Source organism: Chamaea fasciata, unplaced genomic scaffold, assembly GCF_029207755.1.
Source record: "Chamaea fasciata isolate MVZ Bird 193981 ecotype frontalis unplaced genomic scaffold, bChaFas1.0.hap1 SCAF_6, whole genome shotgun sequence".
NCBI classification, from domain to species: domain Eukaryota; kingdom Metazoa; phylum Chordata; class Aves; order Passeriformes; family Sylviidae; genus Chamaea; species Chamaea fasciata.
This window is the reverse complement of record NW_027094091.1, coordinates 79,099-96,227: the sequence shown is the minus strand read 5'-3', so window position 1 is coordinate 96,227 and position 17,129 is coordinate 79,099.

The window sequence follows — 17,129 nt, the reverse complement described above, 5'->3', positions numbered from 1 at the left end:
GTGCAAGTATAACCCGAAGGCAAAGGCAGTTTCCAAGTGGAATGACTGAACTGGGAGAGGTTTGAAATGCAGGTAACCTCCAGGGAGGTGAAGCGGGGAGGGCTGAAGGACAGCACAGCGCAAGAGGCAGCTGGGTGCTCCGGCTTGTACACATCTTCCAGGGAAGCCTTCCTGTGGAGAAGGAAAACTCACGGACACTGTGGCTGACAGGAACTGAAGACATGATTTCAGTAGAATGGCACTGAGATATATGTATACACTTTCTTTTTCTTTTCCCGCTGAATGGGGGCTACTTTGCTATTCAACATTAACCTAAAAACCATGTACCCTAAAATATAAAAAGTATTTTTGCGAATCTCTGCTATCCCCCGTGATGGGTAGTGTGTGAATAGAAAACTTGGAGACAGTAGCATAAAACACAAAGGCAGGAAGGGAGTAAGTGTTTATCACGATGTGCAGAATGCACCTCTCTGCTACAGCCTTGAAAGCTGCTTCTACAAGCTGGCAATATTCAGTTGCTGGAAGACAATATAACTAATCCAGACATGTTCAGCATGTAGAATTCCAGAATCTCAGCCTTGTCCTTCCCTCACGAGCAACAGGAATTGGATTCATTTTTTCCCCAAAGAAAAAAATCACTTGAAAGTCCAGAGGTTAGAATCCAAGAAAGATATCACATCTGCTTCAGTGAGTTTCTCTCTTTTGAACTTGGAATCATTTTACTGTGCCAGAAATGCAGGAATTGTGTTGTTACATGGAAGCTTTAAAAAAGCAAAGACAAAATTTGAGCACTTCACTTCTTTTTCTCCTTGATATTCATTTTCCCCTGAATTTCAGCCAAACTGCCAATTCAAAACTCATATCATTGCTTAGTGTATGGAAATTCCGATAAAATTAGTGTGTCAGTTAAGAAGGAAACAATGTGAAATAAAGAAAGTGAATGTGAAAATAGTAATTTGAAATAAAATAGTTCAGTTAGATGGCCTAAAATCTTCTATTAGTGAAAAAAAATCACTAGATTTAATGTAGAATAACAAGAGTTGTCAGAAAAATATCTCAGAAATACTTTTACACACACACACACACTCACACACACTCTCACTCGTCTGTGTGTGTGTACACTTCTCCCCATCCTACTGCTTTTTCTTCCTGCTTTCTCCCCTGTAATTTTTTAAGAGCTGGTATTTGTCATTTTCATTCTATTCGCCCAGAATAAAATTTCCAAGAAGTTCCCTAATGTTCTTTTTGGCTTTTGAGGATTAAAACAAAACAAAACAAAACATTAAGAGCAAAACCCCAGGCCTTTCCCACATTTTTAAAAGCTTTATATTCCTGCATTCTGACACAGACAGAATCCACAGGACAGTTCAAACAAGGGGGCTGTTATCCTCTCTCTGTTTCTATGGAAATGAGTGTCAGACCACTTAAAACAAAGCACATACTTTACAGTAATCACTACATTTTGATTATTTAAAATAACAGAGCGCATTTTCCCCAATCCAACCTCTATTTCTATGGACACAAACTGAAAATCGTTGTAGAGAAGCCTGTTCCATAGTTTTTTCCAATTCTGAATGTGTTTTGGATGCTGTAAGTTCTCACAAGGCGCTATGGATGATACGATCTAACAAGAACTTCAAGTGTGCTGTAATTTGAACTGGAGAGGACCAATTCTGTGAGCCAGAGTAAGGAAACATTCTTGTGTGTGTAAATAGAAATTGGAATGAATACTGAGTGAAGTACTCCACCCAGCAGGTTTAGAAGGAGGGGAATGATTTGCTGTTTTCTGCTATTTTTTGACTTGCTTCAGAGAGAGCGAATTCAGCTAAGCAAGTTCTGAGTTTGGTGATCATGAGCTGCTCCTTGGCCAAACTAGTCAAAACACCATAGAGACCCCCACCACTTCACGAGACAGAAGATGTGACCCATGAAGTTTGCAAAGCCAGTCTCCTCACGTTTCATTTGGAATGAAACCTCACTCCATTTCCTCAGGAGAGGCAGCAGAAGGTCCCCGCTCCCCACCCCCCTGAATGCTGCCAGTCTTGCTGGCACTTCTCCTGTACGCAGATTGTTTTTTCTAGCAGTGCACCTCGCACTTGTATAGACATGAAATGAGAGGCATGGCCCATCTCAGAGAGCTTACTGCTGCAAACAAGAGAAAACATGACCTAAGGTGGAGGCAGAACAAATGCACCAAGGAAAAAGTCCTGGCTTTGTTGCTCTTGCCCTGTTAAAGCACCCAAATTGTCCCTGGTCACTTCCCGACATGATGTTTCAAAGACACACTAGGAAAGACTGTGTGTCCTGCCCCTCAGTTAGGAAGGACATTAGGCCACAGTTACTGGGTGGAGCACGGTCAGGGAAATCACCCTCTTTGTCAAAGTGCTTTACTACGGTTTTATGAGCCTGCCTCTGATGGGTCGTTATCATGACACTGTTCCCCTTCCGTAAGTATTTAAGACAAGATTTTCCAAAATGACCAATCACTACGTACTTGAAATTCAAGACAGAAGCTTTTCAAAGCCACAGAATCAATGTCAAAACACTGAAAAAACTGTGGCTTTTCCAAGAGCCTTGAAAAAATCGGGCTTCCAGATGTCTCAAGTTAGGTATGCAAAGGCATGCAAAACTGATGGTGTTTCAGAAAAGAATAGCCCGTATCAATATCTAATCAGTGAGAGTTAATAATTCTGAGATCCAGACCTCAGGCTAATTCGACCTGAGCACAGTGAAATTAGAAGCATATAACAAAAATTTAAAATGATATTGCAGTGCTTGTAAGTGCCTGCTTTTCCCATCAAGACTGTAAGGGCTCCCTGGTAAATTCTGTGACTCAGTGACTTTGTCAAACTCAGACTGGATGATGCTTGAAGATTGTTCCATGTGTATAAGGTGGGAAGGATTTCAGTACACAGAAATACCCGAGAATCGCAGTAGATACTCAGAGGTGCTCTCAGCAAATGCCTCCTCTGGCTATGCACAGCCTGCTCATTGACACTTTTCTGTCCTCTTCCCTTTTTTTCTGATCTTTCCACCCATCTTCAGCACCTGGGCATGCAGCCCAGTTCCAGAGTCTCACCATGCTCTGACTCAAACCCCTGATGCTCATAATGCCTGGTCGGCAGATCCTCCCATATCGACAGGCTCTAATATTCCTCGTGGGAGGAAGATAAATTGCCATTAGTCAGGCTTAAAATGCACTCCTTGCACTCCAGCTGAAATAACTACAGGATTGAAGGAGGAGGAAGAAGAGGAGGAGAGATGATTTTGTTTTACAGCATCTAGAGTAAAAAAAGTTGTGGTTTTACCTCAGCCTTGCCAGCCCACTCGTCTCCTGGGTCCATACACGGACCTTGCACATACCCTGGACTCCTCGATGCCGAACTCCTGGAATTCAAGCTCTGCAATGAATGTGTCCAAGTGTGTGAGCTGGCACTGGGCTGATCCCAGCAAGGATCATGGAGGTGCAGGGCACAGGGCATTTGGACATGTGATGACAAAGAAGAGATAGTGTTGGGAGCATTCCCTTCTTGGGAGGCTGTGCCGAGGAGGTGGTCCTGTCAGCCCATCCCTGGGCAGGGTCACCCTCTCTCCTTCTGTCATCCCATACCTCAGGGTGCCAAAGGCTGGAAAGCAGGAAGATTTGACAAAGAGCTCTATATCACACATGAAATTTGGGGAAAAACTGAAGGAAACTTTTCTGTGTAATAGTTGTGTAAACTGAGAGCGAACACTGAGAGCTACAGTTTTAAGGTGCGATTTTGGATTAAATGTATTCCCTCTGAATGCTTTCTATACTTAATTTATACATAAAAAGAAACATTTATTTTAAGACACTAATGCATTTCTTACCAAAGGAGTGAAGGGTGGGAGATTGCAACTCACAGATGAAGTGAAGTGAAACCACCACAGGGGTTACTGTAACTGTAAGTGGGGTATCCCAACAGCAGGACAGGTTTGGGCTGGGATTAGCATGGGCTGTATAGCTGGGGTCATGCAAAGGTCTGTCTGCAGCCCTTCTCATAGTCCCTCATCTGCAGGGAGAGGCTGTAGGCCTGGAGATCAGGCTGAGTTTGGGAAGGGTCAGGAGGACACGGTTACGGAGTGATGTAAATGCGTATCAAGAGACTTGAGGGGTGGCAATGTCAGCTATAGAACAGCAAGGATCCATGGCTAACGGCTGGAGATAGGGGCTGCCTGAGAAGGACGGGAGTGCTTAAGGCTGAAATCAGAAGAGAAACCTCGGTGAAGATTTTGTGTTAGAAATGGTCTCATCTGCCAAATCAGATATTTGTCTTCAGGATTGCACGAGTAAGGAATCCCAGAGCAAAGAAAAAGGTTCAGGTTTGGGAGCAAAGGCAAGTTGGGCAGGACTGCGGGGCTGGGGCTTAGCTGTTTACCTTCTGTTCAGGACAGTAAAGGCCTCAGAGGACGTAACTGAGGCAGGAAAGGGTCGCTTGGCTCAGTTAGTCTTGTATCTAGAACTGTTCCTTGAACAAGGGGGGGAGCTGAGGTTCATGCAAGGGACCAGGAATTGCTTTTTAGCCTTGAAAATGCCAGAGGGGTGTGTGTAACTTGGATATGATGATAAGTTCATCTGGCAAGAATCACAGAATATTTTGATTTACTGAAAAACCGGGCAGCTCAGAAGTTACTACTCGACTCATTGCTGCTCCCATCTGTTGCACACGTAAGCACAGCAGAACAGATGATTTTTTTCTGAGCCTGAGGTCTTCGACTGACCCTCCGTAAATGCGTCTTGCCAAAAAGCAGACTCGGGGGAGGAAAGTTGTCAGATATAATAGAGAAAGAAAAGGACACAGGCTTCAAAGTCCACTCCAGCAGAACATGGAAGTGACCTGGCTGGAAATGAAACCCGTAGTCTGCTTCCCCAGCCTCCTGGAAGCCTCTAACAGCTCCACAGGCAGTGAGGGGAGAGAATAATTGAACTTCAAGTTGAAATAAAAATAATTTTCAGAAGCATTTTGCAGTACTTTTAAAATACTAGAACCATGAAATATGGTGTGATGATAACTATCAGGCTTGTAAGCCTGGTAACTAGGACTTTTACCTTGAAGATCTCAGTATGGGTACTTTAAGCCTTTTAAAACAGAGTTAAATCAATTTTTTTTTTCCCCTAGTTCTGCTAGCACTAGCCTTTCTTTTCACCCCCTCAAAAACAGAGCAACTCCCTCTTGAGGATGTTATTTACTTTCCATATTATGTGCTTACCGATTTCTGGAATTGCCAATGTATTTGGATACCTGCATAAATTTAAGTTTCAAGAAAACTGTAAGGCTGAAACAAAAGAGAGAGACCGCTGCAGATGGGATACTGGGAAGGAATTCTCGTCTGTGAGGGTGCTGAGGCCCTGGCACAGGGCCCAGAGAAGCTGTGGCTGTCCCGGATCCCTGTGGCCTGACTGAACTAGAGGTAAAGCCGCCTGGGTGTCCTGCCCACGGCAGGGGGTGGGAAGGGATGGTGGAACGAGATTGAGGTGAATGTTTTGAGATTAATTCGTGGGTTTTTTAATAATATACTTTATAAGCCTGTGTAGTAGATATTTTAGAGTTAGTTTGTGTTTTACTGGATAACATCACTTTCTTAAGCGTAAAGGAATGCGGGGTTCCTGGAAGACATTCCTCTGCCGAGAGGGACGATAATCACCCAGCGCGGAGAGAAAGGAGGGTGTGACCCCTGGCTGATGGAGCTGAGCACCGCCATCAGCCACCGTCAGCCGAGTGCTCAGCGCCCCACAGCCATCATCCCGACTGTCGTCAAGGACATACATCTCAATACCCGGTTCCAGCAAACCCGGACAAAAGCTTCTGTCTCCCCGGAAAAAACTATTCACCTGACTTGCAACCGTAAAAGACCCTAGATGAATATGAATCAAGAATCATACACACAAAGAACCCATGACGTAATCGGTTGCCCAAGCCCAAAAACTGTATAAAAACGGGCTCTGCACACTCTGAATTTGTGAACCGGAGGGGGACTCTGTGCCGTTCCATGGTAACTATTTTTAACTCTTTTTGCTCACCTGAGCACCGGTCGCTGGGCAGGCCCGACAACTCGGCCGGGGCGGGACCGCGGGAGCACCACCCTGCCCGGGCCGCGATATCTCCGGGCCGCTGCCGCTCCCGCTCCGCCCGCCCCTGCCTGCGGGAGCAGCGGCGATTCCGGGGTGCCGCCGTGCCGGCTCCGAACCGGGCATGGCCGGGAAGCGGAGCGGGGCGCCTGCGGCCCGCGGGACGAGGAGTTCGATGGCGCCCGCCTCACGGCGCTGCTGCGGGACCCCGCGGCCGCCGCCAAAGGTGAGGGGCTCTGCGTGGCGGGAGAGGCGCGCCCTGAGGCGGCCGCGCTGGACAAAGGCGGCCGCGCCGTCCCGGGCGGAGGCGGCCGCGCTGGACAAAGGCGGCCGCGCCGTCCCGGGGCTGAGGCGGCTGTCCCGGGGCACGTCGCAGGGGGTGCGTGGCACCGGTGCTGCTGCTGCCCTGGAACCACCTTTTATAGTTCTGGAACTGTCAGATTCCTCGAGTTTTGACCTCACTGCAGGAGTTGTCTGCAGGAGTACCTCCACCCTTAATTTTGAGTGCTTGGGTGTAGTCTTTTGACCACAAGCTGCTCAAGTGCTCCAGTAAGGTACAAGGAAACAAGCATCCAAAAGGTCTTACTCTTGTACAGCTTTCCATGAAATTGTGTCACAGCTGGTTATCAGAGGTGAGTTTTTAACACAAAAATACCAGGCCCAAAGCTTCCAGCAAAATTTTGTTTGTTTCTATATTTCTTCTTTCAGCCTTTTCATGAGTCCCTGCTGCCTTATCTTTTGCATACACAGAATCATCTTTACATGCAGATTATTTTGCACAGCAGGTTTATAAAAAATTGTAAACCATGGGGGGACTCTGTCAGGGAGTGTAGTGATAGGATGAGGGATGAGGTTTTTTTTAAAAGAGGGTGTATTTACATAGGATATTGGGGGGAGATTCTTGGCCATGAGGGTGGTGAGACGCTGTCCAGCACAGGTTGCCCAGAGAAGCTGTCACTGCCCTGTCCCTGGAAGTGTCCAAGGTCAGGTTGGACAGGGCTTGGAGCACCCTGGGATAGTGGAAGCCATCTCTGCCCATGGCAGGAGGTGAATGAGGTGATCCTTAGGATCCTTTCCAACTCGAACCATTCCGTGATCCGTTGTTCATATCCTGTGGTGCTGTTACAGGTCAGGGTGTCGCTGCTTCCACTGTGCCTGAGTTGGTAGTTTTATACTTGCCCCTTTTAATGGGCATTTTTGTGACCTGACCAAGCAGGGCACAAGGGAGGAAGTTCAGTGACGCAGGGTTTGGCATGAAACTGCTGTTAATGTTTCCTTTTTCTTTAGATCTGTGGCCTGGTCTCATATCTCTGGAATTGAAGAGCACGTGAACTAGCACATTTTCCTTTTTAGGTAAAAGTGATCTGCTTCATGCCAGAAGCATTTTAGCTGAATACACTGTGGATGTATTGCATGTAAATGTGGGTCTGTGGCTGCATGCAGCATGTTTACAGAAGTTGTTTCATTTACCCATTTGTGGCACTGGTACAGGTAATCAGCAGTTGCAGTATTGATTCTGCAGTTGGGTACCGCCTGTGTGCTGACAGCTTTTTTTTTAATTTTATATTTACATTTTTATGTTTCCAGGGGAGAACAGATGCCCGCATGGCCTGTATTCAGTTTGCTCTCTCCTTTCTCATTGCTGGTGGCAATGCAGTCTTGGCACAGGTGCTGGAATTAAAAGGTACTTCATAATTGCATTTGGGTTTTTGTTTTCTAAGGCACGGTCATTTACATGACCTAATTAAAATGCAAACCAGGTAGAGAGCACTAATGGGGCAGCAAAATGTCAGCACTGACAGTCCAAGGCTTGGAAACCAGTGGGGCAGCTAGGTTCTGTAGGACTGCAGCTGTAGTTCCTCAGCATTCTGTGGTCATCATGCTGTCACTTACTCCCAGTTCACCTTTAACAGCTTTATTTGCATTGTGGCCTCTAGAGAATTCCTTTCTAATGGGAGCTGAGACTCAGGCAAACAAAGTTTATTTGTGGCATTCATCCAGTTCTTTCTAGCTCCCTGAGGGAGATGAAGTTAACAGGGAAGAGTTAGGTGCTGATTGTTTTGGTCCATGTGCTTTGCTTGCTTTCATTAATGGCTGGATAACAAGTAGCTTTTATGCCTCCTCCTGTTACAACTGAAACCTGAGATGGCTTTTCCTAGGAAGTGAACAGTTGCATTAAGTGCTACTGCTGTTTCTCTCAGACAGGTATTTGTTGTCTGCCTCTTGCCAAAAGCTTACGCTCACAAGTCTTATTTTGAAAGGGGAAAGGGAAAGAGAGAAATTTTTAACTGAAAGAATAAATTTTTCACAAACTGTAGTGTACTGTCTCATGCACTTCCCCAGCCAAACCTACCTGACATTAGCTAAAAGTAGCGCGCCCAGAAATCGGCAGCACGACCATATCCTTTCCTTCGCTTTTTCCTGTTGTTCAGCCCTGCACTGAACAGCAGTGGGACTGGTGGGGTTCTTACAGGGAGTATTCAGATGCTCAGGTTGTGCTTTATATGTGTGAGCACTTGTGAGTCAAATTAGAAACGGCAGCTCTCGATCTAAGCACCGAATAAGTGGATTTAGTTTTGAAAGTATTCATACAGGAAGGTGTGGGGAAGGAAACTGGGGATTCCGTGGGTGTTTTTCTCATTCCTGTTGGGAAGACGGCAGGTCATTTCCTAGGCAAGCGTGCTGGAAATAAAGTTGGTAATGCTTGTGCTGGGTAATGGAGGTGCGACACTCCACTCTTGCTGTGAAGGAAGGAGAAGCCAATTATGGAAATATTTTGTTTAGGTTCAGATGATGCTGAGATGCTGCTTCTGAAAGCTGCACTGCTTCAGGTCATGTCTTTATCAGAAGGTTGTGCCCCACTTGGTAGCACAGAGCAACTCTGATTTTAGCAAGCTGCTAAAAGGTATGTGATGGGGGTTTGTATTTCCTCCAGTGTTTTCTCTGGCTGTCTACAAAGTCCACAGCAGAAGGGAAGGTTTGCTTTTCTGTGGAGATAAAGGAACTGTTTTCTAAAAGTAGCCCATTTTAGTTTCTCTGTTCTGTTTTTATTATTTATTAAGTTTTTGTTGTTTGGTCTTACTGTTGGATTGCCTGGGTGGTGACTTTTTAAAATGTGTTGTTGTTTCTCTGATGAGGGCCACAAAGATCCTACCCAGGCTCCGAGAGGCTCAGACACCAGTGCTTTGTGCTGCTGATGTCAGGTCAGATGGGGGCAGCTCAGGTTCTGATTGCACTGCGAGAGCTCCCTGACCTGTCACAAGAATAAGTGAGGTTATTCATGAGCTGGTGATAGCAGGGATGCAGGGAGAGACATGAGTGTGAAGTTCCATTGTCTGGAGCAAGTATTGTCGTGGTATAAGCATTTGTTAAGTTAAATTCTGTATTTTGCTCTCCAGTTTGTCCTTTGTCCTGCCTGTAGGTCACAGCTTTTCAAGGTTGCTGAGACTGATAGAAGAGATTTTATATTTCCATGCACGACCAGTGCTTTGTGCTGGGGTTAGATGATGAAATCTCCCTCTGAGGGCTGGATTCCCGCCTTGGGTTGGCCAGCCTTCGCTGCAGTGTGTCTGGGGATCCCATGACATGAAGATCTGTGAATTGCCAGCTTGTCTCACAGTTGTGTTCTAAACCCTAAAACAGGAATGTTCTGAAGTCTCAGGCAGATGGACCGAAGTGAAGTTTGTTTCTTGCGTTCGCACCTCAGGTATCGTCACTGGAAAGGGCCTGCGGGAGGAGGTCCCTCCTCTTCTGCAGCACCAGATCCTGAAAGTGGCTTTGGAACTTCCTGCCAACAAGTTTGCCTGGTTCAGAGTACAGGTAAGAGGCTGGTGCAAAGTTATGTTTGCTTGCTCTGTTGTCCTCAAATGTTTTCCTCTGGCATCGCCTTGTTTTAAATTAGTCCAGACATTTTAGGGGTGACCCTTTTGTAAAGCAGCAGGAATTACAGTCTTAGCAGTAGTGAAAACTCCCTTCTGAGCTGGAAGGTTTTTTACAGGGAAAACATTTTTTGCCTCCCTGATGAACGGAGGAGGATGTTGCTGTAGCTCTTTGTGTCTCTGGAGATGTTCCCTCACAAGAAAGAGTGTGCTGGATTCCACTTGTCTGGAAAGCCTGAGCTGCAGACCAGGGAAATGAGCTACTGATGGGAGCCGTCCCACCCCTTCCCAAGGAGGATTCCAACATTTTTTAATGCTCTCCATAATTAGTGGAAGCCATCAGGGCCCCAGCTCTATTTTACTGCAGGCTTGTCAAATAAGAACTCTGTCAAGACTTGGCTTGTCACGTCAGGAGAAAAGAGTGGACCTGGCTTTGAGGAGGTAGCAGGGATAGACGTGGAATGATTAGGGAATGAAGTATGATTGATGAGGGAAGTTGCTTTGTCTCGGGCCCTTTCAATAGTTGGGGGTTTCTGTTACTACGGTCTTCTTCCGCTTTTCAGGCAAACATTTTGCAAATGAATGCAACGATGCTGGCTCATTGACTGCAAAGTAGTGTAAATGATCCCACTGGTTTCTGGCCTTGGGACTTTTGGGCAGGTCTATAAAGTAACACGCTTACCTTGCGTATCATTGTCAGTGCAACATAGTCCTATACAGTGTTGCTGTAGCAGAGGAATTCTAATACATTTTTCTTGTAGGACATCTCTGAAACAGAGAAGCTATCTGGTGAAAAATCAGTCTTCTATTTACTGATGAAAATGTTTGTTACAAGTACCCACTCTCATCTGAAAACTTCCAGCAAACAATTAATCTTCAGGGTACGTATTTGAATTGAAATATTGGGATATTCACTATATCCCACGGGTCTGAAATGCCAGGATGGTAAAATTTGTTCTTGAAGCAGCAGATACCTTTACTGCATGATTGTGTGGTCGACACCGGATTCAGGTTTAATTTAGCGATGATTTTCTTTGTTAGATCAGTAGTTTTCTAAACTGTCCTACAGGCTGTTGTTAAGGCGCACTTTTTTTCTGCCTGTGATGACATGAAGATGTACAACCCTCTGAAAGCAGTATAACCTGCTTTCCAGAAATTATAGAGGTAAGGTTTTTATTGTCCACTATGCAGTTGACAAGTCCCACTAGTGAGTGGAAAGAAAAGGCCTCTTGAGTTGAGGGGGTGAGGAGAGTGGCAGGTACTTCTTTTCATCGACCTGCGCTTCCTCTTTCCTTTCCCAAAAGAAGGAATCATGAAGTTACTGTACAAAAAGATCTGCATCTCTTGGAGTTTTGTATTTGAGGTGTTTTGAGGTTTATTTACACACCTCCCCCTTTGTTTCCTGGACAGGTTTTACGTGACAGTGGCGTGTTTGAGTACACATGGAAGGGAACTTTCAGTTTGGCTGGAACATTTGGATAATGCAAAAGAAGACCAGAAGGAAGCAGTGATTCAGTTTTTGGAAAGGGTAACAGTGTTCAAATTAGCTGGATGAACAATGCAAAGAATAATGTTGGTGGGAACTAGAGATTTTGTTCTGTTGTTGAGAAACCTGTCAAAGACCAGTGAATGGATTCTCAGAAAAGCATTGTTTGGGGTTCTTTATACAGAGGTGGCATCATTCTTGTCTCAAATGGGAGGACAGGAAAATTATTTGCAGGAAAATGCAATCCAAAAGGATCAGTTCTTATTACAGCATTGTTGGTATAAGTGTAGAGAGCCGTATGTGTGGTACCTTTTATCTCCTCTTTAGGTGCCAAAATTATCAGACCTCAGTGAATTGTGGTCTTTTACAAGGAAAGCTGACACTTGCTGTTACTCTTCAGGATGTTGAATGCCCAGTGCTTCATTTCCAGTGCGGTCTCCCCAGGGACTCAGTCTGTGGTAGCAATCTGGATGCCAAATTGCAGTGGACCTTTCTTTTTTCCACTCCCATGCAGAGAAGGAACCGTAGACAGAATGCTGCAGAAGTGATATGGAAGTTGTCCTTCTAAAACCTGCCCATCTTCCAACACCTTTTTGCACACGGTCTTTCTTAGCAGCATATGCTTCCCCTGCGCTTGACAGCCAGCGCACTTACCTTCCTCTCCACCTTTGCTGACAGATCCTGCTGAAGCTGGTGCCAGAGCCCTGCCCCTGCACAGACAAGGCAGCAGACCTGGTTCAGGAAGCCAGCATGCTCCAGGTCGCCGTGTTTAATTAAACAGGACTCTGATAACATCAGCATCCCCGTCTCTCACATTGCTGGTATGTGGTGACTCCTCAAACACAATTTCACGACTTGGGGCTACATTTTCTATCCCCAGTAAGCAAACTGGGGATGGATAACTATAGAAATCCTGTTAAGTAAGGACCTCCAGGACTCAGCCCTCCATGTGAACTTGGTATCAGAAGTAGAAGTTGGAGTTGCAGTTACCACTTTAACCCCCAAAAGTAATTTCTGATGTGGTTGTGCCACTTTAACAGTATTTGAAGTCTCTATTCATGCTCTTGCAGCAGCATTTTTGAACTCAAATGGAAATTTAGTCCTTCTGCCTGGGGCTGTTCATAGAATTGTGGAATCCCAGAATGGTTTGGATGGGGAGGCCCCTTAAAGCTTGTCAGTTCCACCCCCTGCTATGGACAGGGAGACCTTTCAGTAGCCCAGGGTGCTCCAAGCCCCATCCAGCCTGGCTTTGGGCACTGCCGGGGATCCAGGGGCAGCGACAGCTTCTCTGGGCAGCCTGTGCTGGACAGCAGCATTGACAGGCAGAGTGAAGTTCAGCTGTGATTTTTGTGTTGCACTTAACAATGTATTGCGTGACAAATGGGGCTTTCATCCTTTCTTTGATTTTTTTTTTTTTTTTTTGGAGGGATTGAATTTAAAAAAAATGCCTTATATTCCTGGAGTGTTGCGTTCTGCCTCTGTTGTTTTCCCAGTTAGTCTAGATCCTCTGCTTAGATTTTTTTCTTCACTTATTAGATGTCCTGATTATATGGTGGATGTCCTGAGCGAGGGCAGTGATGGCTTAGATGAAGAAATTGGGCTCTCTTTAAATGAAGATGTGATGTCCAAACATTTCCCTTCAGTGCTGTTGTTCCTGCTGCGTTAGAAGCCAGGAATATGCTGTTGCTTCAGTCTGAAACTGGAACAGGTACAGATTTTTTGGTTTAATGTGTCATTTCTACCAGTGGAGTGAGAAGTGGCATCATTTTTACCCATTTTTAATAATTTTTTTACCATTTATCGTTTTTTTAGCTTAAGACATGACATTATCTTCCCTGCAAGCAGAAGGAGATTCAAATCCACGGTGTTTCTTGCTCAAGAGAGGCATTGAAGCTCTGTAGGTGCCTCTGCCACTTTTCCCTGACCTTGAAGAGAAGAGACACTGTCCCTGCATGGACAGTCTGGGTCTGGAGGTAGTTGGCTTCAGTAACACAGTGTTTTAAAGGACAGAGTGTGGAGACCAGGAGAGGAAAGTGGTTTCCATGGCTGTAGGCAGCTCTTCCGAGATCAGGGAGAGAGGACTGCGCTGTTAAATAGGAAATGGATGCATTTTCCAAAGAAAACTATTTCAGAAATGAAGCTCTGGTGGCAAAGTTCTGCCACCTCCTTGAAGAAAGCGCTGGAGTCCCAGGGGCATCAGGCGGGCTTGGAGCAGGACTTGCCAACTCCACAGCACCTCACTGCGTTCTCTGGGTGTATTTGGCGATCGAGTAGCACCGGGGGTGGACTGGAAGTCCCAATTCTGAAAGAAAATTCTATTTAACTTGCACACGTTCACTGGGGTGCGTGCCCCCGGTGCAAATCAGCTCTTCGCTGAGGTGGGGCTTGGCAGGGGTGTTTTGCTGTTGAAATACAGGCATGTTTAGCACAACACAGTGAGGGTGGATTATTTACTTCAGCAAGTACTGATGTGTGGAGGATTTTTCAGGTATCTCAGTGGTCAGGAACATTTGTCTAGGTCACTACAAACACTTCTTGATCTTATTCAATACTTTTCTGAGTGATGCTTTGTGGGCTGCTGCCGAGGCCCAAAGGAATGAGGGTTGCCCCAGTGTCTGTGCTCATGTTAATAGTTTAATTTATTTTTACTTTTCTAGGAGCACGCATCGTGGAGTACCTTGTTGCTGTTTTCACTGACCTCCTGCCCTCTCAGAGAGAACCACTTGCTCTCTGCTTGATGTTCCAGCCCTATGATAAAGATCTCAAGTCCCTGAAAGTTGTTAAGTATCCTCAGCTCTACCAGTTCAGCCAATACTATAAACTCTGGATGCCCAAGCAATCTCAGGATCATGTGGTATGGAATACCTGAAGTTACTGAATTCTTGAGACAGTATTCCTATAAAAACCTTGCAGTTTCTAGAGGTGACATTTCCATCAGAAAAGTGCGGTTTTATTGAGCTAATTCTGTATTTGTTGTTGATCGTGTTAGGACACAAAATTTTGTGTTGGGACACAAGGACTAAAATGAAACAAAAGGTGTAAAAAAAAAAAACCCCAAAATGATTTCAAGAGGGGAGATAGTCTGCAAAAAAATGTCCACTTAGGCCTGGATGCTGACTGCTATTGCTGGTCAATGATAGCAGCTGACAGGTCAGATTTCGAACTGTTTTGTTTAACAGGAAACTGGTTTGTTCCTTCTTGTGAGTAGGATCATTAGTTTTGCATGGGCAAAGCCACTCCAGATTTTCCATCTAGGAAAAGTAGTTAGGGAGCCATTTAAAAACATAATCCTGGAGGTGAACAGCTTGGCTTGGTATTACTGTGTGGAAAGGGAAGAATATATGTTCTGATTTTTCTCTCAACTTTCTTCCACAGCTGTTTTTGTGTTCCTGACTTCCGTTGACATCGGGGACACGTGGCTTGGAGCCCAGGAGCCGGATATGTCACTTACCCGTGTCAGATGGGTCTGCACTCGTGCAGGTTAGGAATTACAGGATCGCTCGGGAACTCAGAAACAAGGAGAGGAAACTATTGTGTCTCTTTGCAAAAGAATTTATCTCCATCAGGGCATTAATTCAGGGAACTAACATTCCATCTTTAATGTTCTGTGCTCTGCCATTATCACACTGAGCCATGAAAGCCTCCTCAGCTGTTTTCATACAGACCTAACTTGTTTGATCAAAAAAATCGGTATTTTATTTCTGTGTGCAAACTCAGGGGACAGATTTTATTCAGCGTCTCTCAGGAGGACATTAAAGCTCGAACTTCCACTTTCTTAAACAATCTGAGACACAATATTACTTACCATTTTTATTACAGGCATTATTAACTTTTTGAAGAACCGTAAAGACTGTTTGTGGACGTGTGTGTCATTAATATCCATCCTCTTTCCAATACAGAATGGCAAAGAAAGGCTGCAGAGCGTCCTACAATATGCTCTCAGTGTAAATAACGAGGAGCCAGAGGCAGCACTGGTTGGACAGTGGCCTTGGGCTCCACCCCGGCCCCCCCCCAGGCCGCGCTGTAGTAGATTTCTGTTTGGTTTGTGTCCAAAAAGTGGGATTTGTGCTGGAGAGGTGCTTTTGGGAAGAAAGGATGGAGTAAATCTGCTCCAGGGAAGTGCAAGGAAGAGCTACCTACCAGGGGAGGGCAGTATCTATAAACTGTCTCCGTATTTGCCTGTAATTCTGGGTGTTTGGATTTAGCCTGGGATTGTCAGCTAAGTTATAAACAAGCCAACCCGGCTACTGAACTCCCAATGAACGTTTGGAACCCTTGCACAGAAAGACAAGGTAGTGATGATTCCAAAGGAGAAAATGTAAATGAAGGGTAACGATTGCTGGGAAATTTCCTTAGGAATTGTGAACCTCACACAAACGGAATTTAGGAGGTGGAATCCCAGTTTCAGCCTTGGGCACGTGCAGGAGCAGAGGGATCCTTATTCACAGCAAGGAAAGCCCGGTGCCCCAGCGTGTCAGTGCACACAGTGCAATGTCCAGGAAATGAGCAGCTGGGACTGGCAGCAGCTGCAGGTGAGAGCTGTCACAGGCTGATTGAGGGGACAGAGCAGCCCCAGGTGAGAGCTGTCACACTGATGAGGGGACAGGTGGAAGCTGTACAGGATAACGAGGGGGCGGGTCCTGCCAGCACTGCTTTAAGAGGGGAGCCCGAGCTGAGTTTGGCACGGAGCTGTGGGAGGAGAGGGGTTTATGCTGGGCTCCCAGGTGAGGCTCATGGAAGGATGGTGAGTTCATCTCACAGGGGCTGGGGGAGGCCTTGGGCGTGGAACATTACTTCAGGAGGTGCTGAGGCACAAACCTTTGTGCCGAGCAGCAGCAGCACAAAAGGTTGAAATAAGTTTTGGTTTGGCATGTAGTGATGGGATTGGTGTCTATGGTGTGCTAGTGTTGTCTAAAGGTTTAAACTTTAATGTTTATTTTTAAAGTTTTAAGTTAATGAATTAATATGGGTCGCAAGACATGGGCTTTTTCCTTTTTATTTGGCTAGGGGGAAGTCTTTAACTTTGGGGGGGCTCTGAGTATATGTTCTGGAGTATTATTGAGGGGATTGGACGTGGGGTTGTTTTTATTATATTCAGTAGTTTGACTGGGGGTGATAAGAGTTGGCTTTTTTTGCTGGAATTTTTTTGGAGTTGTCTGTTTGAAAATTTATATGTTTATGCAGTTAAGTGTGGTGGTGTTTCTGGTGTAACTCTTCAGCATATGTTATTGTTTGTGTGTTTTAGGTGGTCCACTTGTCTTACGCCCTGACCGATTGGCCAACAGATCTGCTGAGATCATACATCGATGTTTGTTTTATTTCTTGTAGCCGAATAAGAGACAGCAGCCTGGTGACAGCAGGAAATTCCCAGAGGGCGAGGCGGCATTCTGTGGCACCCGGCGTGGATTCTCATCCCCAGACGTCCAAGAGATAAGTGGAGGGTTCAGAGCCACAGAGGGGATGAAAGTGGAGTGCTGGGTCAGGACTTGTCAGGAGGGGTTTTTGAGTCAGGTGTGGAGATAGGGATGTCCAAGATGTGCCAATTGAGAGTACAGGTGTACCAGCCCGACCCCACCCCTACCCCAGACCCGAAGGAGTAGCCCTAAAGACATGCCCGTTTCCCTGAGTGCGGGTACAGGCAGGAGCCCTTATGCAGGACAATGCCAGAAGGCCT